This window comes from Lissotriton vulgaris, chromosome 6, assembly GCF_964263255.1.
Source record: "Lissotriton vulgaris chromosome 6, aLisVul1.2, whole genome shotgun sequence".
Lineage (NCBI taxonomy): Eukaryota > Metazoa > Chordata > Amphibia > Caudata > Salamandridae > Lissotriton > Lissotriton vulgaris.
In genome coordinates, this window is record NC_141694.1 from 25,832,966 (window position 1) to 25,859,323 (window position 26,358).

The 26,358-nt window shown below is 48.1% G+C and overlaps 1 protein-coding gene across 1 annotated transcript in view; it reads left to right on the forward strand.

Moving 5' to 3' along the window:
- LOC147706728 (solute carrier family 22 member 7-like) overlaps positions 1-26,358 on the forward strand; it is a 427,251-nt gene that overhangs the window by 205,115 nt on the left and 195,778 nt on the right. The gene's annotated exons all lie outside the window — the stretch shown is intronic.

Genomic DNA, 26,358 nt, shown 5'->3' on the forward strand with positions numbered 1-26,358 from the left:
TGAGTTGTGGGTCACCCTAACTCACCCAGGTTCTAGATCTCTGTGCACAGTTCTGTGGGAGAACGGAAACCCTGCTACAATACGTTCACGCACTGCTTTCTCCCACATTCGTACACAATCAAACATATTCTGTCTAGACCTGCGTTGAAACAAACATTGCTCCACAAACTGAACCTTTCGTAAATCAAACGACCCATGTAGTGGCCATTGCAACTCGGGATCAGACTTGGTGTATTTGTTCCATAATTTACTATACAATATAGGGGGAAGGCCGAATTTAATATACATTTCACGATTAGGAGTCCCCTCTGGGGGAGCCGGCTGAGATTCATTTAATCTGTATGTGGTACCATTCCCAAGACAGCACATCCCTCGGAGTGTGCTTAAAACAGGCATGTTCAAAAAGTATCACGAAAACGTGATACCGTAAAAAATGGCACTTATTTATTTATTTATTTTATTTTTGGCATTTATTAAGCACGAACAATTGCCCGCAGGCGTCTCGGCGCTGTACTGTTTTACCCTCCTATATGATCTTTGCTGTTTTTCAGAGGTTGAATAGCCAGGTTTTCAATTTCTTCCTGAAGGATAATAGATTTGGGCTTGATCTTATGGTTTGTGGGAGCGTATTCCATAATCTTGGGGCGGCAGCTAAAAAACGTCTGTCTCCCCAATTGACCAATCTAGTCCGTGGCACTACCAGGTCATTCTGTCCTGCAGATCGTAACATTCGGGTGGGAATGTACGCGACGAGATGGTCGCACAGGAATTGAGGCGCTTGATGGTGTAGTGCCTTGTAGACGATACATACCGTCTTAAATTTGATTCGGTTCCTAACAGGTAGCCAGTGGAGACTCCTCAAGGATTCAGATATTGGTTTAAATTTGGGAATGTGCCGCTCAAAACACAAACAAAGTTAGAGAAACATCTCTACATGCTTGCCTATGTGGAGTGCACTACACATATACATAAATTCATAGACTCAAATGTTAGCTAACTCAAAACATATTCATATTCATAGAACCACAGTAAGCGTCTACAGACTACCTTACCAATCACAATTCTTACCCAAATCTCAAATATCCAGGTTCCAACTGCCAAGGTCTTTTGATCAAATCAGCCAAACAGGCACTGTACAGCAACGCAGACGAGCAGGATCTCAGTCGGGGACCGGCGTCACCTGGAAGGTCAGATCAGAAGGAAGGGAAGAAACACCGTGGGTGCCAAGACTCGGGTCACTCAGTGGCAGCGTACGCGTCCATATCGAGTTTCCAATCCTTCGTCACGACCTCTCCTTCGGGCATCCGAGTCGCCGATGAGTCCCTTCGTGGTCGCCAATTTGTGGTATTGGGTTCTCCAGGCCTACATACTCCACAGAATACCCTCTACACCATAAGAACTGTTGGCACGGAAACTAGAAAATGCAAAAGACAAATTTATTAAGACCCCATGGGGTGGTGGTACATTCCTACAGCACCCTTCGGCAATGCAAGAAGTATCACACCGAACATCGGCTTAAATCCTTCTTTTATACAGTTTTACAGACATTAAAAGATAGGCGGTACATGGTTACAGAGTTTTAAGTACGTATATGGTCATTTTTGGAACACAGCCAGCTCATGGGAGGGGTTACAACACCACTGGTCAGTTGGGCGGAACATTCCTAAGCAATGACTGGTCAGTCGGAACTGCGCATGTGCGGGCTTGACCGTTACTAAAAATAGCCTGTTGCTGGGCAAACTCGAGTGGTCAGTGGTACAGAGGACGGACAAAAGGGCATGCGAACAACGAGGCGACGCATTCTCTAAAATGGCCGCCGTAACATACAAAATGGCGTTTAACAACTATGGTCAAGATAAGGAAATAATGTGTAGCAAAGCTCAACGCTGACTCAGTCATTGTCAGATTACGACAAGTTCTTAGTGAACCAACATGTGCCTTGTATTCTTGTTCAATCAGGGTAACCTGGTCTTCTAGTCAGACATCGTTTTCATGAAGGGAAGTAAATCCCGGTCAGGTAAGAGGTGACTGAATAATGAGGGAGAGAGGGACCATTTGATGCTGAGAGCAGAAGGTACATGATTCAATTTGGCAAGTTGTGCTAATTCATGTTAGTGTAGTATCATCCCGAGTAGCCAATGAGAGATTCCTTTAAAAGGTATTCATAGGAGAGTGATCGTCGTTGGTAAGCGGCGTTAATGAGAACACCAGGTGGGAGACTGGTGCGTAGATCCGCCGGATTGCGGATCGGGTGGTAAGTAAGCGAGCACTGGGAGGGAAACCAGTGTCTAGGTCTGCCGGATTGTGGACCGGATAAAGAGAGAGCACTAGGGCTGCAGCTCAGTGTGTATGGCACGCCGGATTGCGTGTCGAGTGAGCACTGAGGATGATCAGTGTGTAGTGGTACATAATCAGAACTGCCCCAGGGTAGATTAGTCTGGGCCTAAGTGGCCGTGAGACTAGCTGGTATGAATGGAATATTGTAGAAAACCTATGCATGTGTATTGCTATTTTCCCCATCCTTAGGTACGAGATGTACATACATATACATATACCCATTGTAAATACGTTCTAAGGAGGGAGGTGATTACGTTCCGACTGGGTTGGAGGGGCTCTTAGGAGCTGATCCCATCTGGTTCGAGAATCCGGTCGTTACATCTGGCGTCACGAACTGTTTATGAAGCCTGTGTGTGCTGTATTGTTTTCATCTTGTTGGTTTGCGCTCGGCTCGTACGTATTTTCTTTGTTGATTATTGTGTATATATCTTTTGTGTGTCAAAATGTTTTCGCGTAAATCGAAATCTACTTTCAAATTCCCTGTTGAGATTCCCGGCTGGGAATCAACGCCTTACGAGGCTTTGGCCCGTGAGTGGGCCGATTCTACTGGTTTGAGTGAGAATTGGACTTCTTGTTTGGAGCAGGTGGAGCCTGCTGATTTGGTCTCTTGCTTGCAAAAGGCTCCGGTAGTGAAGGGTGATGAGCTTCCTATTTTAGGACGCAGAGGTTGGATTGTGTTGACTGCTTACAGAATACTTCATGAGAAATTAGTGAAATTACAGAAGCGATTTGTGGATATGGAGGAAAAGTTTGTTGAAGTGCAGAATGCGCATACTCTTTTGCGGTGTCAAAATAAATTGCTTGCCGACAAACTTGAAACTTATCAGACTATAGCCGAAAGGGCTGCGGTCCGAATTGCGAAATACAAATATAGAAACCGTCGTGCTCGTGTTTCTAAACGGAAAGTGCGTCTGGTCGTGGCGAAAGCCGGACTGGATTGGAACCCTGACGAGTGGGATGGTAATATCTGGGACTCGCACGATTCTGGCTCCTCGGCTGAGGAGTCCGACAAACGCGAGTCTTCTCGCTCCGGTCGTGACTGTAAATCTGCTTCTTGTGGCGAAGACGATGGTCCTAGCGACCGTCGTCGCTCTTCCCGTTCTGGTGATGTACCTACTCCTGATTGTTCCTCTACATCTATGGCTCGGGCTTCTTCGGAGGCTCGTCCGGAGGTTTCTGCACACCCGGTTTTTCGACGCAAATTACAACAGGCTCCTGGTAATCCTAATGGTATTCATATGGATAGTATTGAAGATTTTACTCAACAGGAGGTTAGTGACATTTTGCAACGATTTCGGCAACAGCCTGGTGAGGCTTTGCTTACGTGGATGGTGCGCCTTTATGAATTAGGTGCTGCAGGTATCATGCTAGATGCAGGTGATTGTTTACGTTTTTGCTCTTTGAGTTCTGATTCTACTGTACAAGACCATTTTCGAAAATGTAATCACAAATATCCTACTGAGTCTGATTGGCCTGTCAATGACAAGCCATGGTACACTTTGCGCGATGCGTCGCAGCGTTTGAAAGAGGAGGTGATGAAAACTGTGATTTTTCTCAGTACTGCTGACAGATTGTTGGATGGCTTATTGACATCTTCTGTGCGGAATCGCATTATCCGTTCTTCCCCTGTTGCTTATAAGCAGGTTATGATGACTTTGTTAATTAATCAAACTGGCAATCCTTTTTCTATAGTGCTTGAATCTGTCCGTCAGCTTGGTGAGTTGGGTGACTGGTTTAAACCTGAGAGACAGTCCAGACCGGAGGGTCGTACTGCTGGAGATTATAAATTCTCTAGACGTGATATGTTTCTTGCACTGTTGGCTGATGGTATGAAAAAGGAAGATATTGACGGTGAACCTAACAATCGCTTATGGGACATGTTTCGTAAGCGTGGTTTGGATCGGAAGGAGGGTGCCCGTCGTGTGCGAAAGAATGATTGTGATCGTGGTTGTTCTGATGACAGTGGTGACGACAGACGTCGTGTGGATTCTGATTGCCGTGAAGGACGGCGTTATGAGCGTGATGTTTCCCCTCGTCGTGAAAAAGTACGGGAGAGAGAGGGGTAAAAAGAAAGGGGGAGAGATGACAGATATAGAGATGAAAGGGATCAGTCCCCTGAGTTGAGGAGAAGGGAGGATCGTTACAGGCTTTCTGATCGTAACTCACAGTTCTATGAAAATGACAAAAATCCATTTCGTAATGGAGATGGATATGAACAGGATATTTTGATACCCAAGAAACATGAGAGCATTTACCCTGATTTGTCCTGGTTGACAGAACGCAGTAAAAATGACTAGGAAATAGGTCAAGCTCCAGTACGCAGGTGGGCTCACAAAGACAATAGACCCTATGTAGATATTGAAATTTTTGGGAAACATCGTAATATCCAAAGGGCCTGAGCATTAGTAGATACAGGAGCGGAGGCCACTCTAATTCATGGTAAATCAAAGAAATTCAAAGGCCAATTTTTCACAATTACTGGTTTAGGTGGAAAGGAGACTTCCGCAGTGCAAACTACGCTTGAAATGAGAATAGGTAGAATCCCCCGAAGAGAATATTCTGTATTAGTTGTACCACTCTTGGAGTATATAATTGGAATTGATATTTTAAAAGGAATGACTTTGCATTCGGATGACGGTTGTTATCAATTTGGAACTAAACATTATATATCGTCCAGACCCGTACGGGTTGGCCGTTTACGAATGCCCCCCATAAAAATTCCCCAAGCTACTAAGGTGGTTTCTCAGAAACAATATCGTATTCCAGGTGGCCATGAAGAGATTAGTGCCACAATTCAGGATTTGGTTGACGCAGGAGTTATAACTCCGGTTACCTCTGCTTGGAATAATCCCGTTTGGTCCGTGCGCAAGAGCGATAATTCTTGGCGCATGACCGTTGATTATCGAGAACTGAATAAACAGTTCTGAATTGACAGTTGCAGTACCAGATATTGTTACTTTAATTGAAAGAATCCAAAAGCATCCAGGTACATGGTATGCGTCTATTGATATTGCTAATGCTTTCTTTTCAATTCCGATTGCCCCCGAGTGTCAGGAACAATTCAGTTTTACATGGAATGGACGTCAAATGACGTTTAGAAGTCTTCCTCAAGGTTATGTACATAGTCCTACGATCTGTCACCGGCTGGTGGCGGAGCATTTGTCCGAAGTAACTGTACACCCGCAAATTCAAGTGTGTCATTATATTGACGACATTTTAATTCAAGGCGAAACACAAGATCAAGTTCAGACCCAATTAGATCAAATCCTTGATTGCTTGCGTGAAAAAGGTTGGGAAATTAATCCTGACAAGCTACAAGGTTCATCCCAAAATGTCAAGTTTTTAGGTATCAATTGGCATGAAGGTCACAGAGAGGTGATCCCGCAGGTTAAACAAAACATTTTAGATTTTGCAGTTCCGAGGAATAGAAAAGAAGCTCAGAGCTTCATTGGCTTGTTTGGTTTTTGGCGTCAACATATTCCCCATTTGAGTCAGATATTGGCTCCTCTATACCGAGTCACTCGCAAAAAGCATGCGTTTGAATGGGGTGAACCACAACAAAATGCATTCAATTTGGCAAAAGAAGCGATTCAGTATGCTTTGTGGCCTGTGGGCGAGGGTGATGTGGATTTGAATGTGTCTGTACAAGGTCTGTATGCAAATTGGAGTCTGTGGCAAAAGCAAGGTAGACAAAAAGTGCCATTAGGTTTTTGGACTAAAAAGTTACCTGAGGCTGGTGAGCGTTATACACCTTTTGAGAAACAGTTGCTTGCATGTTATTGGGCTCTGGTGGATACCGAGCAATTGACTTTAGGTCATGATGTGATTCTAAGACCTGAAATTCCTATTATGCAGTGGGTTTTGAGTTCGCCGAAAACTCACCGAATTGGACATGCTCAGGAGGCGAGTGTGATTAAATGGAAATGGTACATTCAGGACAGGGCACGTGCGGGTCCGAAAGGTGTGGCAGCATTACATGAGCAAGTGGCGCAGGCGCCATCGGATGAGACTGGAAGTAATTGCTCCGTACCTATGGTACAGGAATCTCCTGTCAAGTGGGGTAAGCCATTTGATGATTTGTCCGCGGGGGATAGAAAACATGTGTGGTTTACGGATGGTTCAGCGAAGTTCATTGGAGGGAAACGTCATTGGAAGGCAGTGTCCTATAATGCGATCACACAAAAATTGTTGAGTACAACTGGTGAAGGAAAGAGCAGTCAGTTTGCTGAATTATATGCAGTTTACCAAGTTTTGAAACAAGAGTTACCTGGCACATGTCATATTTTTACTGATTCCTGGTCCACTGCTAATGGACTGGCGGTCTGGTTACCAACCTGGCATTCTCATAATTGGGAATTGCATTCAAAATAATTGTGGGGAAAAGAATTATGGCAAGAAATTTGGGAAATGCTCCCACAGAGTACTGTGACAATCTTTCATGTGGATGCTCATACCCCGATAGACTCCCTTGACAAATTCTTTCATAACATTGCAGATGAGAAATCTAAAATTGCTGAGGCAGTGGTGGACATGCAGGATTCTGATTTGGCGGGATTGGCGAAATGGGCCCACCAGAAAGCAGGACATTTTGGAGAGAGAGCCACTAGCAGGTGGGCCGCCGATCGAGGAATTTATATTCCTTTAAATTACATTAAAGATGCTATTCTGCATTGTCCTATATGTCAACATTCTAGACAACGAAAAATACCACAAATTGTTAAAGGCCATTTACATCGAGGAAAATTGCCCGCTCAAATTTGGCAGATTGATTATATTGGTCCGCTCCCTATGAGCAAAAGTTGTCAATATGTTTGTACAATTGTCGACACTTACAGTGGCCTTTTGGTGGCCTTTCCCTGCAAACAAGCTACCCAAGTGAATACCATTAAAACATTGGAATTAATCATATTGTATTATGGTATTCCATTTCAAATTCAATCTGATAATGCATCCCACTTTCGTGGAAGATTGGTACAGGAATTTTGTGTGGAAAACAATATAGAGTGGGTGTTTCACATTCCTTATTATCCGCAAGCATCAGGTCTCATTGAGAGAATGAATGGTCTGCTTAAAGAACAGTTGCGAAAATTAACTGATGATAAATACAAAAATTGGCGGGACTATTTATTTCAAGCATTGTTAATTCTGAATAATCGTCCCTTGTTACATGCTGAATCTCCTTTGATGCGCTTGTTTCCCCCAAATGTCGATGTAAAACCAAACACCATTGGCAATACTGTAATGTATTGGGAAATTTCCCCCGGAGCTTTGGCTCCATGCAGAGCAACCCCAGGTTCCGCAGGCTTGGACCTGCATGCCATGAATGACACTGTGCTTAAAAGTAAAGACCGAATCATTGTTGAGACCGGCGTTGGTGTCTGTATACCAGCTGGAAGTTTTGGTCTGATTGCCCCTAGATCGGGCCTTGCCTTAAAAGGTGTTCAAGTTCTCGGAGGAGTGATTGACAGTGATTATCAGGGAGAGATTAAGGTCCTCCTGCTAAATAGCAGTGAGGTTGATTTATCAATTCAAAAGACTGACCGAGTTGCTCAATTGCTAATCATGCCTGTTTTCAGTGGTGAGATTCAGAAAGGCATTGCCCCAACTTTACTAACTGTGCGAGGCCAAAAAGGCTTTGGATCTACCGATAATCCTGGAGCGAGAATATGGGTGCAATCGCCTAAAAGTCCCCCTGAACAAGCTGAAATTATTGCAACCGGTCATGACAACACCATTTTGGTGACGAGACCAGGGAAAGATAGCTGGGAAGCTGTCCCGGCTGACAAATGTTACCTACGAGAATGAATAATGCCTGTATTTGATTTTCTTTCACATCATTCTTTGGACTGCTGCTGCAGGATGTGTCGGCGTTGGACTCCTTTTGGTCTGTTATGTTGGGAGAGGAGGGAACCCACAGACTTTGGTTGATTCGAGAACCCGAGTACCGCGTTCCTTCGCTGCGTGGGATTCATCATCAAACTTTTGGACGACCCTGGCCAAACGAGTTACTAAGTCCCCGCATTTTTGCCTAACACCCATGCGCTCAGTAACTGACATTTTAGCGACCTGTTTGGTTGCTGTCCCTGCCTCATTAGAGACTCTAAAAAATATTTTCAATATATCAAATGCCCGACCCAATGTTATTCTGGGCGATTTTGCGGCCCATGAATTTTGTCCTTTATGTACTATTCTTTCAGAGTCCATTCCCCCAATTCATTCTCAGATTACCACGTATAATATCACGCAGGGTGATTTATGCTTTTTCTTGACTTGTGGTCCTAGTGCAATTACTGAATGTGTAAAGTTAAAATTGAGAGCCGCCACTTCTTTTTCGGCTCATGAACGATTGCTGTGCTCACGAAGACCCCCAAAATCATGTGTCTCTGTTAAAAATAATATGACTTGTAAAAGTATAATAGTTACCCCTAGCCATTACCGTACAATGTTGTTGCCTGCTGGTTGGCTCTTTTCGTGCGGCAACTCCTCTTGGCCCTATATTCCTGCAAATATTTCCGGAGGCCCGTGTGCCATCACTAGACTGAGTTTATTAATGTTTTCTTCACATCCCAATACCTATTCCCGTGTAGTCCGTGATTCTATGATGTTACATGAGGACTGTGATTCTGCCTTACATCTCTATTCCGAATACCTTAGTTTAGCTATCTCCATTGTTGGTGTTCCAGCATTAGCTGTTTACAACGCGAAGTCCATTGGAAAAATGGCCTGTTGGATGGTGAAATCGATTAACCAAACCTCTACCGTTTTATCTGATATGCTATTAGATGCCCAGGGTGAACGCAGAGCAATTCTGCAGAACCGCGCAGCTATCGACTATCTCCTGTTAAAGCATGGACATGACTGTTCTGATTTTGAGGGTCTTTGCTGCTTTAATTTATCCGACCATACCAAATCGATTCAGGCCCATATTGACAAACTCCATGACTTGACTGCAGAGGTTAGAAAACCTATTGATCAGGGCTGGTTTGACTGGCTCTTCAATTGGTTACCTGACTTGCATTCTCTACGACAGATATTAGGGGGTATTATGATTTCTATTTGTGTTTTAGTAGCTATTTGATGCTTTATTCAGTGCATTCCCTCTCTATTCCAATACTGTAGGTTTGGCAAGAGAAATAGATCGGTTAGTTTTGTTTCCTATTATTCTTCCACAGATGTTAGTTCCATATAGAGAGTGATTAATAGACTGGAGTCAAGGGTGAAGTGTTCTGACCGACTTTTTCGGCCCTCTTTGGAGGGAGAATGATTGAAGGTGACTCCAGCCTATTACTCCTTTAGTGCAGGGATTAGAACTATAAACAGGGCCTATTCATAAGGCACAGTAATGCACTTTCGTACCCTTTTCCTTAGATCAGGGCTTATAAACTTAAGCTAGGGGATAGATTCATTAGTATTAGTGATAATCCGTCCTTCTGTAAGAGTGTTAGTATACCTTCTATGGAGTTATGCTTATTTCGGGCCTTGTAGGCCTCAAACGGGAGAGACTCCATCTTGCTTTCTGCTCCGGCAGCTCGAGATGCTTCTAGGCCAAGTGTAATGTTTTAGTTTCGAAGTGTTGTTCGCTTGGAGAGAACCGGCTCAGGCTGGCCCTTATCGAAAGACTGTATTTTTCTCCACTCCGAAGACACAACATCAGGTCGGCCGGCTGGGAACGTGTCCTTGGTACGGGGAGGTACAAGAATTTGGTGGGCGGCAGGTTACTGGCCGTAACTTTCCATGAAAGGACAAGCTTCCATATTAGTGAAAGTGTTAGGCAGTGAGTCAGTCAGTCTGTAGGCGGCAGCTAGCCGTTAGCATCAATGCCATTAATTATTTCCAGGCAGACAGTCGCCATTTTGAAGTCCGAGAAAGATCATGAAGCTGATACTCTCTGAGAAAGATTGAAGGAGAAGGAGAAGTAGCGCAGAGCGAGTGGAGACAGAGAGAGACAGCAGCTAATAAAGAGGAAGGTTCCAGTGACTTGGAGGAAAGTAGAGACGATCGAGCATAGCGGTGCAGACGTGTACTCGTGACTGCTGAGGTGTGATTCCGAGACGAGCCAAGGCACAGACGAGAAGGGAACCTAGATGACTGTTGAACCCCGACTTCTTGTCCATAAGGTGACGTCAGCCCATATCTTATAGTGTGCACATTCTAACCTTTCACTTTTCTTTGCAGGATATATGTTATAGTATAGTGCTGTGTTTATAATCATTGTAATAAAATACCCCAGTTCTTAGTGAACCAACATGTGCCTTGTATTCTTGTTCAATCAGGGTAACCTGGTCTTCTAGTCAGACATCGTTTTCATGAACGGATGTAAATCCCGGTCAGGTAAGAGGTGACTGAATAATGAGGGAGAGAGGGACCATTTGATGCAGTGGCGTAACGAAACTTGAGGGGGCCCCCCTGCAAACTACATGGAGGGGGCCCCCCTCCCATCCTCCGTGCCAGTCTAGAGCTCTCAGGCCAGCGACCCGCCATACTGCGGGGGATGCGGGGCTATTGTTACACCACTGTAACTAATCCAGCCGTTATAAGTAACACTGGATGGTGGAGTCAAAGGTTGGGCTTAGTCTGCCCGCAGGCTATCATAGGTGGTGGTTCATTCATTACAGGGTCTCTGCCATCAGTACGCCAGGGAAGTTTGCCCAATTCTAGGTGGGTTTTCTGATGCAGACTCCTGTCATGATATACAACATCGGGCCCACACATCGTTCAGTTTTGATAAAAGTGCATCCACTACTCCTTTTCATTTCCGTTTTAAAACATTAGACAATGCGACAATGCAGTATTTCAAAAGCAGATGTAACTACAAAGAGCACGTTTTGATAATACATTTTTATTAATAGACAATAGCAATCTAAAGCGGCATTGCATAGCTTCATACACACCCTGACCCAAATTCCATCGCAGTCTCTCTCTCAGTGAGTCAGTCTCTCTCTCTCAGTCAGTCAGTCTCTCTCTGTCATTCAGTCTCTCAGTCAGTCAGTCTCTCTCAGTCAGTCAGTCTCTCTCAGTCAGTCAGTCTGCCAGTCTCTCTCTCTTTCTGTCAGTCTGCCAGTCAGTCAGTCAGTCTCTCTCTCTCTCTCTCTCTCTCTCTGTCAGTTTCTCAGCCAGTCAGTCTCTCAGTCAGTCAGTCTTCAGTCTCTGAGTCAGTCAGTCTCCACTCTCTTTCCATTCTCTCTCAACTCTGTCAACTCTATCTCTACTCTCTCTCTCTCTCCACTCTCTCTCCACTTTCTCTCTCTCTATTCTCTCCCCACTCTCTCACTCTCCCTCTCTCTCTCTCTCTCCACTCTCTCTCCACTGTCTCTCCACTCTATTCTCTCTCTCCACTGTCTCCCTCCACTCTATCTCTCCACTCTCTCTCCACTCTCTATTCACTCTCTCTCCCTCCACTCTCTCTCTCCACTGTCTCTCTCTACTCTCTCCACACTCTCTCTCCTCTCTCTCCCTCCACTCTCTTTCTACTCTCTCGCCACTCTCTCTCCACTGTCTCTTTCTCTACTCTCTCTCTACTCTCTCTCTTTACACTCTCTCCCTCTCCACTCTCTCCACTCTCTCTCCACTGTCTCCCTACACTCTCCCACTCCAATCTCTCTCCACTGTCTCTCTCTCCACTGTCTCTCTCCACCCTCTTTCTCTACTCTCTCTCTCTCCATTGTCTCTCAACTCTCTCTACACTCTATCTCTCTCCACTCTCTCTAAACTCTCTCTCTCACTCCACTCTCTCTCCCACTCTCTCTCACAAAGTAGTGTGTGTTGCCATGGGCGTACGCAGAAATATTTCCGAGGGGTGGGGGCACATTTTTAACTTCTTTACCATTCCCCTTGCACCCTTCTTCCCTCTGCCTTGCACCCTTCTCCCCTTCCCCTTGCACCCTTCTCCCCCTCCGCCTTGAACCCTTTTCTACCTTGCACCATTCTCCCCTCTGCCTTGCACCCTTCTCCCGTCCCCTTGCACTCTTCTCCCCTCTGCCTTGCACCCTTCTCCTCTCTACCTTGCACCCTTCTCCCATCTGCCTTGCACCCTTCTCCCATCTGCCTTGCACCCTTCTCCCCTCCCCCTCCCCCTTGCACTCTACTCTCCTCTGCCATGCGCCCTTCTCCCCTCTGCCTTGCACCCTGGTCCCCTCTGCCTTGCACCCTGCTCCCCTCTGCCTTGCATCCTGCTCCCCTCTGCCTTGCATCCTGCTCCCCTCTGCCTTGCACCCTGCTCCCCTTCTCCCCTCCACCTTGCACCCGTCTCCCCTCCGCTTTGCACCCTTCTCCTCTCTGCCTTACACCCTTCTCCCCTCTGCCTTGCACCATTCTCCCCTCTGCCTTGCCCCATTCTCCACTCCCCCTTGCACCCTTCTCCTCTCCGCCTTGCACCCTTCTCCCCTCTGCCTTGCACCCTTCTCCCCTCTGCCTTGCACCCTTCTCCCCTCTGCCTTGCACCCTTCTCCCCTCTACCTTGCACCCTTCTCCCCTCTGCCTTGCACCCTTCTCCCCTCTACCTTGCACCCTTCTCCTCTCTGCCTTTCACCCTTCTCCCCTCTGCCTTGCACCCTTCCCTCCTCCCCCTTGCACCCTTCTCCCCTCTGCTTTGCACCCTACTCTCTGCCTTGCACCCTTCTCACCTCTGCCTTGCAACCATCTCCCCTCTACCTTGCACCCATCTCCCCTCTGCCTTGCACCCTTCTCCCCTCTGCCTTGCACCCTTCTCCCCTCTGCCTTGCACCCTTCTCCCCTCTGCCTTGCACTCTTCTCCCCTCTGCCTGGAACCCTTCTCCCCTCCCCCTTGCACTCTTCTCCCCTCTGCCTTGCACCCTTCTCTCTACTTGCACCCTTCTCCCCTCTGCCTTGCACCATCTCCACTCCACCTTGCACCCATCTCCTCTCCGCCTTGCACTCTTCTCCCCTCTGCCTTGCACCCTTCTCCCCTCTGCCTTGCACCCATCTCCTCTCTACCTTGCACCCTTTTCCCGTTTTCCGAGGGGGGGGCACATTTTTTACTTCTTTACCATCCCCCTTGCACCCTTCTTCCCTCTGCCTTGCACCCTTCTCCCCCTTCCCCTTGCACCCTTCTCCCCCTCCGCCTTGAACCCGTTTCTACCTTGCGCCATTCTCCCCTCTGCCTTGCACCATTCTCCCCTCTGCCATGCACCCTTCTCCCCTCCCTTTGCACTCTTCTCCCCTCTGCCTTGCACCCTTCTCCTCTCTACCTTGCACCCTTCTCCCATCTGCCTTGCACCCTTCTCCCATCTGCCTTGCACCCTTCTCCCCTCCCCCTCCCCCTTGCACTCTACTCTCCTCTGCCTTGCACCCTTCTCCTCTCTACCTTGCACCCTTCTCTCCTCTGCCTTGCACCCTTCTCCCCTCCACCTTGTGCCCTTCTCCGCTCTGCCTTGCACCCTGGTCCCCTCTGCCTTGCACCCTGGTCCCCTCTGCCTTGCACCCTGGTCCCCTCTGCCTTGCACCCTGCTCCCCTTCTCCCCTCCGCCTTGCACCCTTCTCCCCTCCGCTTTGCACCCTTCTCCTCTCTGCCTTACACCCTTCTCCCCTCTGCCTTGCACCCTTCTTCTCTCTACCTTGCACCCATCTCCCCTCTGCCTTGTACCGTTCTCCCCTCTGCCTTGCACCCCTCTACCTTGCACCCTTCCCTCCTCCCCCTTGCACCCTTCTCCCCTCCGCTTTGCACCCTACTCTCTGCCTTGCACCCATCTCCCCTCTGCCTTGCACCCTTCTCCCCTCTGCCTTGCACCCTTCTCCCCTCTGCCTTGCACCCTTCTCCCCTCTGCCTTTCACCCTTCTCCCCTCTGCCTTGCACCCTTCTCCCCTCCGCCTTGCACTCTTCTCCCCTATGCCTTGCACCCTTCTCCCCTCTGCCTTGAACCCTTCTCCCCTCCCCCTTGCACTCTTCTCCCCTCTGCCTTACACCCTTCTCCTCTCTACCTTGCACCCTTCTCCCCTCTGCCTTGCACCATCTCCTCTCCGCCTTGCACCCATCTCCTCTCCGCCTTGCACTCTTCTCCCCTCTGCCTTGCACCCTTCTCCCCTCTGCCTTGCACCCTTCTCCTCTCTACCTTGCACCCTTTTCCCGTTTGCCTTGCACCCATCTCCTGTCCGCCGTGCACCCTTCTCTCCTCCGCCTTGCACCCTTCTCCCCTCCACCTTGCACCCTTCTCCCCTCCGCCTTGTACCCATCTCCTCTCTGCCTTGCACCCTTTTCCTCTCTACCTTGCACCCTTCTCCCCTCCCCCTTGCACCCTTCTCACAAGACCTGGAACCCATCTCCTCTCTGCCTTGCACTCATCTCCTCTCTACCTTGCACCCTTCTCTTCCCCCCTTACAAACCCCCCTGCGGACGCTCACATGGTGAGTGCTAACAAGAGTGCTTACCTGAGGGTACCATTTTGCTGCCTCATCCCTTCTCATATGAGCTTTGCCCTTGAGAATGCTGACAGTCTTACTCTGAGGGGCCCCACTCCCAAAGGGGATACCGACTCAAGACATACTCCACCTTTCTCACAGTTTAAATTCAGAGAAACAATATACTGATCTTATAGAGGCACATTCACTAAAGAATACAAACTTTCCACACCACTCTCACCAGAAAGCTCGAAAATATCCAACCCAAATATTTCCTATAGGAATCAAGCTATTGTTTAAAATACTTCACAGTGGAGAGCTACAGCTAAAGGTGCAGTGTTACATGACAACCAAAGTTGTGAAATAGAACTACAATATTTGACAACATTGAGAAGATAGGATCTTGAAACCATTAATTCAAAACCTAGTCTTGCAAGTGTGTGGGACAGTATACCCGTCTGCCCATTCTTCCTTAGGAAATGGCAACCAGTTCATGAATACCATGCATATTTGCATCCATACTCTTGTCATGAGTGTGGTATGTGCCTTCAAAACCTGTCGGAAGAACACCATCTCCATTTCCCTCTCACAACTAGGCAGACCTGACCTCATGACTTGTTCTGCGTCCTAATTGCTCTGTGCTGCCTCCTGCTCGGGGCCCCCACCCACCCCATCCTCCTTCCGGCCTTGCTAGCTCTGACTGAAGAGAAACATTGCAACTTGTTACTTTGTTTCTCTTCAGTCAGAGGGAGGGGGCGAGGGGCTCGGAGCAGGCTGCAGACAGCCTGCACCTGTTTTAGAGGGAGAGAGGCTTGCTTCAGCGCAAGCCTCTCTCACAGCTCTCTGAAGTGCTGAGGGGCCCGGGGCCCCCTTCATTTACTGAAGAGAGTGGGGGCCCCCCCGCACTGCGGGGCCTGCGTGGGTGTTTGTTACGCCCCTGATTTGATGCTGAGAGCAGAAGGTACATGATTCGATTTGGCAAGTTGTGCTAATTCCTGTTATTGTAGTATCATCCCGAGTAGCCAATGAGAGATTCCCTTAAAAGGTATTCATAGGAGAGTGATCGTCATTGTTAAGCGGCGTTAATGAGAACACCAGGTGGGAGACTGGTGCGTAGATCCGCCGGATTGCGGATCGGGTGGTAAGTAAGCGAGCACTGGGAGGGAAACCAGTGTCTAGGTCCGCCGGATTGTGGACCGGATAAAGAGAGAGCACTGGGGCTGCAGCTCAGTGTGTATGGCACGCCGGATTGCGTGTCGAGTGAGCACTGAGGATGATCAGTGTGTAATGGTACATAATCAGAACTGCCCCAGGGTAGATTAGTCTGGGCCTAAGTGGCCGTGAGACTAGCTGGTATGAATGGAATATTGTAGAAAACCTATGCATGTGTATTGCTATTTTCCCCATCCTTAGGTACGAGATGTACATACATATACATATACCCATTGTAAATACGTTCTAAGGAGGGAGGTGATTACGTTCCGACTGGGTTGGAGGGGCTCTTAGGAGCTGATCCTATCTGGTTCGAGAATCCGGTCGTTACAGATGGCTGGAGTGGGCGCCACAAAGTAGAGTAGCCCCTTTGGACTATATTTAGTACCCAACGGTTTGAGGTCAGTAACCACCAGTGGGGGAGGTGATGGCATGTCCTGCATCCCACTGGGTGCACATGATGGTCTTAGGGTGGTCTAAAGAGGCTTAGAGGCAGCGACTGCTAGGGGACATGCCACTGGATGCCTGTCCCATATGGACTGTAGGAACCACTCCCTATGCCACAAAAAGACTGGGAAGCCTCCTGCCATGGCTGGAGACCTCTTCTGCAGTCACAAAAGGGGCAGAGGCAGATTGGAGTTGACAAGGGGCCATAGACAAGCCCAAGGACCTGGTCATAGCGCTGCTGTCCTTGAAGCACTCTAGGGTTGAGTCTGCCTTGTCTCCAAATAGATGAAAGCTATCACAGGGCATATGTATGAGGGACGCCTGGACATCCCCTGAAAAACCAGATGTTACAAGCCAGACTTGGCGCCACAAGGCCACAAATAATGAAATTGCTCTGTATAGAAAGTCAGTAGCATGAAGTCCACATCTGATGGAGAACTTTGCTGTATCTCGCCCATCTGCAACTGTCTGAGAGTATGGCCCCGGCCTTCTCCAGGACCACAGGCAGACGTTGTGCAACCAAATCTCACAGTGAATGGGTGTAATGGCCCAAATGGCATGCTGTGTTTAGTGACTGAAGTGCCAGGCTGATGGAAGATAACATTCTCTCACCAAAGGTGCCCAGCCTCTTGGATTCCCTATTGGAAGAGTGGTAGGGAATGTGCCAGGCTGAATGTGGGATGAGGAGGCTTGGACCGCCAATTTCTCTGAAGTAGGGTCTTGGGTAAGGATATCCAGGGGCGGGACAATGGTGGTGGGCAACCGTCTAATTCACAGGAGTCCGTATGTAGTGCTTGGACCAGGCCCCAAGTAGGATGCCCAGAAGTGATTCAATAAATGGGAGTAAGGGTTCTGAGTAGGAAACTCCTTGCTGAAGCACATCTGTCAAAATGTTAGTTTTGACTGCTGCTGCGTGTAGGCAAAGGTCCAGGAATTTAGCCGCCCGGAGCATCACCTTAGCAGAAAAGGCTCCTTCCTCCATAGCCACAGTAGAACGGGAATCCAGGCAAGTGTCAGGTGAAGGGTCTAACCCACTGACCTCTCCCAGTTCCTCATACTTGTCATCTTCATCAACTGGGTCCTCTCGATAAGGGTCCCTAGATTCCTCCCAAACATCTTATGCATCAGGTGTGTCCATAAAACAAGGAATACGATGACCATGGAGGATATCATGATGGGGAGGGTACCCCCTACTTGCATCAGCGCTGCAGCAGGCACCAAAGAAAGTCTCGGTCTTTCTGCTGGCTCTGCTCCAAATCCAGTGAGAAATCCAGTGAGGCCCCCTCCCACGCCTGTGGGCCCCAAAGGTGCAATCAGCCAGAAATGAGCCACATGGTCTCATAAAATTCCTTTAGCTGGAAATGGGTTGCTCCAGGAAGCACGTAGCAGACCCGGATTTAGACCCCACCAACTCATGGTTCAGGAATGTCGATACTCCCTCTTTCCATTGGATGACTTCAACGGACATGTGGAAGTCAAATAATGTTTGGACTTCTTCAACTTCTTGTGCTTGTGGGAATTACCTGACTTCCCTGATGACTTTGAATGTGACGAGGAACATCGGGAAGAGCTTCCTGAATGGTCCCGAGACCTCCTATGCAAACGGGACTTCAAGCATTGCAAAATCGACTAATGTCAGGCAGTAAGGAGCTAGAGAAGTCACCCCCTCTGCAACTTTGAGTGCATGGCATGGCAGTTCTCACATGCATAGGAGTCGTATCTAAATGTGGGCCAAAAATCCGTTCCGCTCACGGAATTTGCGGATTTTCTGCAATTTCACAAAATTGCAGAAAAATCCGCAAATCCGCTTGCGGGTGGATTTTGTTTTTGGGCCTACAGGAAGCACTTACAGTTAAGGCAGGTGCTCGAGTTGAAGCTAACTTTGTAACCATTTTAGAATGGCGCCGGCAAGCTGCCAGAGTTGAAGTTGCTTACTTGCAAGTTGGAACTTCAACTCTGGCAGCATGCCAGCGCCATTCTAAAATGGTTACAAAGTTAGCTTCAACTCGGGCACCTGCCTTTACCCTGTAATGCTTCCTGTGGGCCAAAAATTAAACCTTAACAGGAAGCACTTAGAGATATAAATAAAGCAGGTGCCCGAGTTGAAGCTCAAATTCAGTAACGTTTTAATCAGCCCAAAACATTAGTGAGCACGGTAGAGGCTGGGCAAGTGTGCTTTAAACCCATATCTGCAGTCGAAAATTAGCTGTAATACTCGAGGGAGGTCTTCAAATCCCTGAGTTTCTCGAGCGCAACCCCCGTGTAGTTCCTGTGACAAGGAGGCTGCTTTCTCCTCACCTGCTGCCCTGCTCGCTCTCTGACCCTTTATACACAAGAGGCATGTTGACACGCATAGAAGCTCCGCTCGTTTGGCCCCGCACCACACACTAGCGGTATCAAACGTCTTCCCACCCTTTCCCAACTATGATGGACAGCTCACTCAAGGGACCTCGGCGCCTTTTGGCGCAGTGGCAAAGTTACAGGCACACATGGTCAGTGGAGACAAATCTTCTGGCCCTTTACACAGCTGCAGTGTAGGAAAAGCACTTTACATTTACCTAACGAGGTAGCACTTACTTATTAGCCAGTAGAAAGCACTCCAGTTGAGTAGAGTGCAAATCGCAAAACAATCAGCGAGTTCGCGGGAAAATCTGCGAATTCGCTGAATGTTTTGCGATTTCTCAGACCGCAGATCTGCAAAATTACCCCATACTTAGTCCTATCCGGGCTCCAGGCTCCACAAACACATCAATTAGGGGTCTGGCACCAACATTTGCCTGTGACAGGCTCCACTTGGTTTAAAACCAGCCATATCTTGGGTGACAACCTCACACCAGGAGATGCAATCTCAGAAACAAAGGTTGACAAAAAGTAAAAATAAAACTGTCAAAATATGACTGAGGATAGGTCAATCCGGATCAGCGTTATCTGGTGTAGAAAGATAAAGAACTGACGGTAGTGTGCAGAAGTGGCACTTCTATAGATACTGCACATCACTTCCAGGGCCACCAACATGGAACCTAACAACGCCACCTATCGGCACACAGAGGTACTGCTCAAATGTTTTCTGGATCCAGTCTCAAGCCTGGTGGATATTCAAAGGTAAGGAATATGTGGCTGAAAGTCTCTATCAGATTAGTTCAATATATTTATTATCCACCCCTTGTGGATATTCTAGGAATCATTTGTAACATCATTTGATGAATCGAAATGACAAATCAACTTGGGGGATATTCTCAAGAATGTGTTAATCATCGCAAAATTAGCTTAACGCAACTCCCCACATTGCAGTCCATCGCGGGCAAATAACACCATGTTAACATAATAGTCTCAACCCAGCGGCATCATGCAATAGTCCCACGATAACGCATCAAATGACCGTGATATACTCAACGCGATGCCGCAAAAATGCGTAACATGAACTCGAAAACAATTGCGATGAGGCCATTCGCGATAACCAGCGAAAGGCCTGCAATTCCCACGCATCATGCAGGAAAATACACTATAAAAGCAGAACAAGAAAAACACACCAAAAACAAAACAAATTGCGTAGCAACACGGATGCACCCGGACCGAGTGCCCAGGTCAACGCGAGCTCCATAAGCCCCACAGACCACCATCAAGAACCCTCGAGGTCGGGGAAGGCCAAGGAGAAGAGGAAAAGGAATACACGGGTCAGTCCACATGACAACCAGATCACCGTCACAGAGGTGACAGAACACCAACAACAACTGTCCGTCACCTCCACCCTGACGTTGGCAACACAGACGGAGAAATGGAATTCCATTGCAAATGCAGTCGGAGTGATGAGGAGTCCAAGATGCGCTGGCATCATGTGAAAAGCCAAACCAAGCAGAAACCCACTGTTAACAGGAAGCCAGCAACGGCGATTGGAGGTGGGAGTCCTGTGCCACAGGTGGAACTGGAGCAAATGGAGGCCACAGTCATCAGTGTGGAGATGGTGCAAGGAGTCGGGAGTCCGGACACTGCTCAACATGACCTGACACAACATCAACAGGGTGAGTCACGAACAGGAACTGGGGGATGGGTGTTGAAGGGTGACGGGCACAATGACACACATGCACAACGACGTGCAGCATACCCACAATGACCCTGGGTCATGTCCCTGATCCCTGTGGCACACTGCAGAACACAGACAAACATCAAGTAGGCCCCCGTCCACCATGTGCCCAAAGGGGTCCCACCCCACACATCACCAATTCCACAACACACACATGCACCCGTGCGAAACACAGCAAATATGCATATCTGTGAACCACACTGACAATGCAAGTGACACTACATGACGAACAGCATGGCTGGAGTACAATCAACATGACATTGTGCATGCCCAAGACTGAGGTGGCTGAGTGTGGACCACATCTGTAAAGGAGCAGGTCACACTCTGACACAGCCCGGTGCACAAACAACCACTGACGTCAACAAGACATCTGCAGACAAACAATGCACAAGAGTACATAAACCGTCCAATAGCACAAATTACCCAAGTCGCCAACACCACAGCACCTTAAAAGCACAAAAGTCAAAGGCACACCGCCTCCATGGGAGAAGGGACAGCAAAATCACAGCTGTAGAGGCGACTCTCCCACAATGCATCACACACACATAGCAATGGCAGCACATCCACATGGAAGACAATGTGGTACACAGTGCTACACTTACACTGCAGAACAGAGGACACAACTGGGTCCGCTTGTGCACAGAAAATGGCCAATTACATCTGACAAAGCATAAAACTGTGAGATCAAAATGTACGTGTACAACCTCACCTATGTCATGTAGTCCAAATGTCCATTGTCCCGCATCAAATAGTTCGCTCCTTTCAAACAGTCACAATGTATGTTGTCATGCAGTCTGTATGTAAACTTGAACAACAAGTCAACATACATGTCAACACAATGTCAACGGGCATCTCGCCTTCACATTGCAGGGGACAAACAACACCTCCAGCAGAGCAGACCAGGCAACTCTACAGTGATGCTCCACACCTCCACACTTTTGACACCGACGCCCTACAACAGTTCATGGACATCCTAGGCAATCGCGCTCCAGGAGCAGGGCAGCCCAGCTGCATCCATGATATACTCCACCCTCAGCACAGACGACACAGCTGGACACATCCACCACCCAGGCTAGCTCCCACCAGCCCACCGAAGCACACATCGCATTCCAAGGCCAGGTGTCAGACTGCCAGAAGGGGGTGGCCGAACAGATGAGGGTGGGGTTCCACCTCATGTTAGCCGAACTAGATCACAAACGTGGGTGTCAAAGTCCCATCAGGGACCACCTACACTCCCCAACTGAGACCCACAAAACTGGTGACAAAAAGACATTCAGCACCGGCCTTGCGGTAGTGTTAAAGGTAGGAATACCTTTCTGCTCCCCCCTTATTTTAAAATATACACCGGTCCTGAAGAATCGACGATTGACCCGTTAGGGGCTGTAGGCGAGAAACATGTCGACCACTTGCACTATCTTGACCCTGTAGGGTCCACTTATTTTAGTTAGGTTAGTACACCCCCAGAATAAGCATTTGTTCCACACAGGGCAGTACTAGACCTATTTGAACTCATTTTTTACTCTCAACTCACTACCTTGACCACATACCCCCATGCACCCAACGGCTGTCTCTTAAAAAGATCTCCGTCAAAGAACCCCTTTACGGTTGCCCGTCAGGCCTTGCAGTGCCGGCCCGATGAGGAGCAAAGCCCAATAATGAAGCATGACATCCTTCAGAGTGGGTAAGGGCATTCAGGAGAGACCTGTTCACTGTTCACTGTTCACTGTTCACTGTTCCTCAGAAACTGCATCCCTACTTAACCGACTGACTATCAGAAGCACGGTGCAGGACCTAATTTAAAAAGCTCCCAGTTCCTCCTTTTTGTTGAATGAAGTTGATCACCCCCAGACCATCGACTCAGAGGCCATCCAATAGTCAGTCAGACAGGGTCCATGACTTGAGCTGCACAGAGTTAGTGGCCCCGGATGCACCGTGCCTGGCACAGTCACATCGCCATGGAACGGTGACTAGCGGTGCAGTGAGATAGGGCCTCGAGAGCGGAGCGGGTCCTCGTCGATGTCAAAGGTGAATGTCGAGGAGTGTTACGGGGACAGTGAAAGGTGTCCTCCAGGGCATGATGCAGATGGCAGAAGCCGGCCATAAGCGGCAAATGGAGGAGTGGAATGCTACAGCCTCGTTTCTGCAACAAAGTCAGTATCACCGACATGATGATGAAGACAACCCCTAGTCCATAGACTCAGTCGCCACCAAAGTTCAACAAGAAAGTGTACATGGATGTCATGGAACAGACTTAGTGGCACCGTAGCTGAAAGGGGATGCTGTCTGCGATAAGGCCAGTACAATGAGATCAAAGCAGCCATAAATAAATCAAGACTGAGTCCCCAATGTGTGACATACTCGACCGCAGTTTAGGCCGAGGGCAGACGTCAGCAAGGGACCATAGACAGGTGTCGTTTGGATGCTATGCACAGAGCTGGTGGCACCACATCGAAGGGAGTACAGTGTTAAGAACTCTGCCATGAAGTGTGTTCCCTGCCACTGCATAATCAAGACTCAGTTCCATATGTGTGACCTACTTGACTGCTGTGTAGGTCTAAGTCTAGTCATCAAGGGCCCACAGACATATGTGGTTGGGATGCTATGCACAAACTTGGTGTGAAAATTGCAAAAAACACAGTTGATGGACAGAATGTAGAACAATGTCATACATTCACCCCAGTACAAGGATCTGGGCCTAAATCCATCGTTTTTTTGCACTCCACACCACCCTGGGTTAGACACTGGCTATATGCAAATCAGCTCTGACCCTTTGCCTCATGGGAACAGTCCAGTCCGAACTACCAAGCCATGTCTTTCCCAGACCGGAATCAAGCATCCAAGGACCGGTTTCTGGCTATCAGCCTTCATCAGCCTGGATAGCTTGACTCCAGTGGTGTGGAGAGCCTGGGACTCACGTCTGAGTATACCCAGCACACTCGGGGTGAAAATTGCAAAAAACACAGTTGATGGACAGAATGTAGAACAATGTCATACATTCACCCCAGTACAAGGATCTGGGCCTAAATCCATCATTTTTTTGCACTCCACACCACCCTGGGTTAGACACTGGCTATATGCAAATCAGATCTGACCCTGTGCCTCATGGGAACAGTCCAGTCCGAACTACCAAGCCATGTCTTTCCCAGACCGGAATCAAGCATCCAAGGACCGGTTTCTGGCTATCAGCCTTCATCAGCCTGGATAGCTTGACTCCAGTGGTGTGGAGAGCCTGGGACTCACGTCTGAGTATACCCAGCACACTCGGGGTGAAAATTGCAGAAAACACACAAACTTGGTGTCACCACATCGAAGGGAGTACAGTGATTAAGTATGGGTGTAAAATCCGTTTCGCGGGCGAATTTGCAGATTTCTGGCAATTTCACGATCCGCGAATCGCACGAATTTGCCCAAAAATCCACAAATTCGCAAGCTACGAATTATTTTGCTTGGTCGCGCTTAAAAAATACAATATCGCGCGCGCGGCGTTGACTTACCGTGATTCTGAGTCCGCCAAGTTGTTTTTCTCCCGGTTTGCGTGTGCTGCGCCATTTTCGATCTTGCTGCGTGATCGCGCGAGAGTTTTTCGAACATAATTACGTTATCGCGGCTTGCCATCTTGCACAGCGAGAGTTTGACAACGCGAGTACGTCATAAAGGCCCGCGATCACACATTGCGGGAGTAAACAATGCCGAACACGTAGATGCAGCGCGCAGCTGACTTCCGTCGGGAGATTTGAACAGCTCGCGTTCCCGAAATTGCAAAAATTGCAATTCTGCACAAGAAATCCACCGCATGAAGCATAAACCTTGTGAAAATGATGATTTTGATCAGAATAACTTCTCAGATTGACATTTGGCTGCACTTTTTGGTGCAGGAATCTATTTTTTGGGGTGGGGTGGGAGGAAGGAAGCGCCCCAGAGTCTCCAACTTCCTGTTCCTGACCAGCAGGCTCCTCCCAGTGCTTTGTCCATGTCCTGGTCACTTTTGATTTGGATCTGGAGCTGGAAGGATTACTTTTTGTGGCTGCTGCTGGATATTTGTATTTGAGGACTTTTTGGACTTTGGAGTTTGGATCACTTTTTTACAAGTAAGTTTGGGGCATTGCATTTGAGGCAACTACAGTTCTAAAACTTTTTTCACAATTTTACCAAAATATATATTGTGGGTAGCCACAGTATCCAGTGTGGCAAGGGTTAGTCATGGGTACATGATACAAATGTTTCTGTGATTTTTTTTAAACTTAATTCTCATTTATGTCATGGAATTTTAGCCCATTGTTATATGTAGATTTTTTTTTAAATGTTGGGGTGCCTGTAAAACCTCACTAGCCAGTAGGCCCAGGGGTAGTGAGTGGTGCATGGACCAAGCTTTTCTGTGTGGGTGTCTTGAATTTAAACATCATTGAGGGCATGGATGGCATTGGATTGTGGTGATTTTTGAGTGTTTTCCGACTTTTTGGGGCGTTGTTGGGGTCTGGCCATGTGGGTGGGGGTGGGGGCCATTTTGAGGCCTGGGACAGGCAGGGCCTGGCCATGTGGTGGGGGTCAAGGGGCCATTTTGAAGCCAGGCAGTGTGCTCAGTCCTGCACCCAGTTTGCCTTGCTTTCAACCATTATGCCCAGGGCTGGTCAGTGGTGCATGGGCCTAGTCTTTCTGTGGGGTGTCTTGAATTTAAACATCATTGAGGGCATGGATGGCATTGGATTGTGGTGATTTTTGAGTGTTTTTCGACTTTTTGGGGCTTTGTTGGGGCCTTGCCATGTGGGTGGGGGCCATTTTGAGGCCTGGGACAGGCAGGGCCTGGCCATGTGGTGGTGGCCAAGGGGCCATTTTGAAGCCAGGCAGTGTGCTCAGGCCTGCACCCAGTTTGCCTTGCTTTCAACCACTATGCCCAGGGGTACTCAGTGGTGCATGGGCCTAGTCTTTCTGTGGGGTGTCTTGAATTTAAACAACATTGAGGGCATGGATGGCATTGGATTGTGGTGATTTTTGAGTGTTTTTTTACTTTTTGGGGCATTGTTGGGGCCTGGCCATGTGGGTGGGGGCCATTTTGAGGCCTGGGACAGGCAGGGCCTGGCCATGTGGTAGGGGCAAGGGGCGATTTTGAAGCCAGGCAGTGTGCTCAGGCCTGCACCCAGTTTGCCTTGCTTTCAACCATTATGCCCAGGGGTACTCAGTGGTCCATGGCCCTAGTCTTTCTGTGGGGTGTCTTGAATTTAAACATCATTGAGGGCATGGATGGCATTGGATTGTGGAGATTTTTGAGTGTTTTTCTACTTTTTGGGGCGTTGTTAGGGCCTGGCCATGTGGGTGGGGGCCATTTTGAGGCCTGGGACAGGCAGGGCCTGGCCATGTGGTGGGGGTCAAGGGGCCATTTTGAAGCCAGACAGTGTGCTCAGGCCTGCACCCAGTTTGCCTTGCTTTCAACCATTATGCCCAGGGGTACTCAATGGTGCATGGGCCTAGACTTTCTGTGGGGTGTCCTGAATTTAAACATCATTGAGGGCATGGATGGCATTGGATTGTGGTGATTTTTGAGTGTTTTTCGACTTTTTGGGGCATATAACTGATGTTCCTCTAGCTTCCATTGCTTTTAGGTCCTGCAGCGGTGTGTGCAGCACAACGTCACGTAACGTCACGTGTGGCCACAGACAAGACAACTCTGCAACTCGTGCAACTGCGGCCTGCTGTTCTGACATCTCAACATCATCATCATCATAAAAAACTTTATTTCGATTCATAACAGAATCATAAAAGTATACAGATTTAAACATTTCAACATAGATATCTACATACATTTAATTTATCAACCACAATTTCTCGACATTTATTCCAACATAACAATTACAGTCCATCATGGAGGTTAAAAGAAGCCCGTATAAAATGATAAAGTGCTTGTGCTATAGGTTCTTCATGTACTACAATAA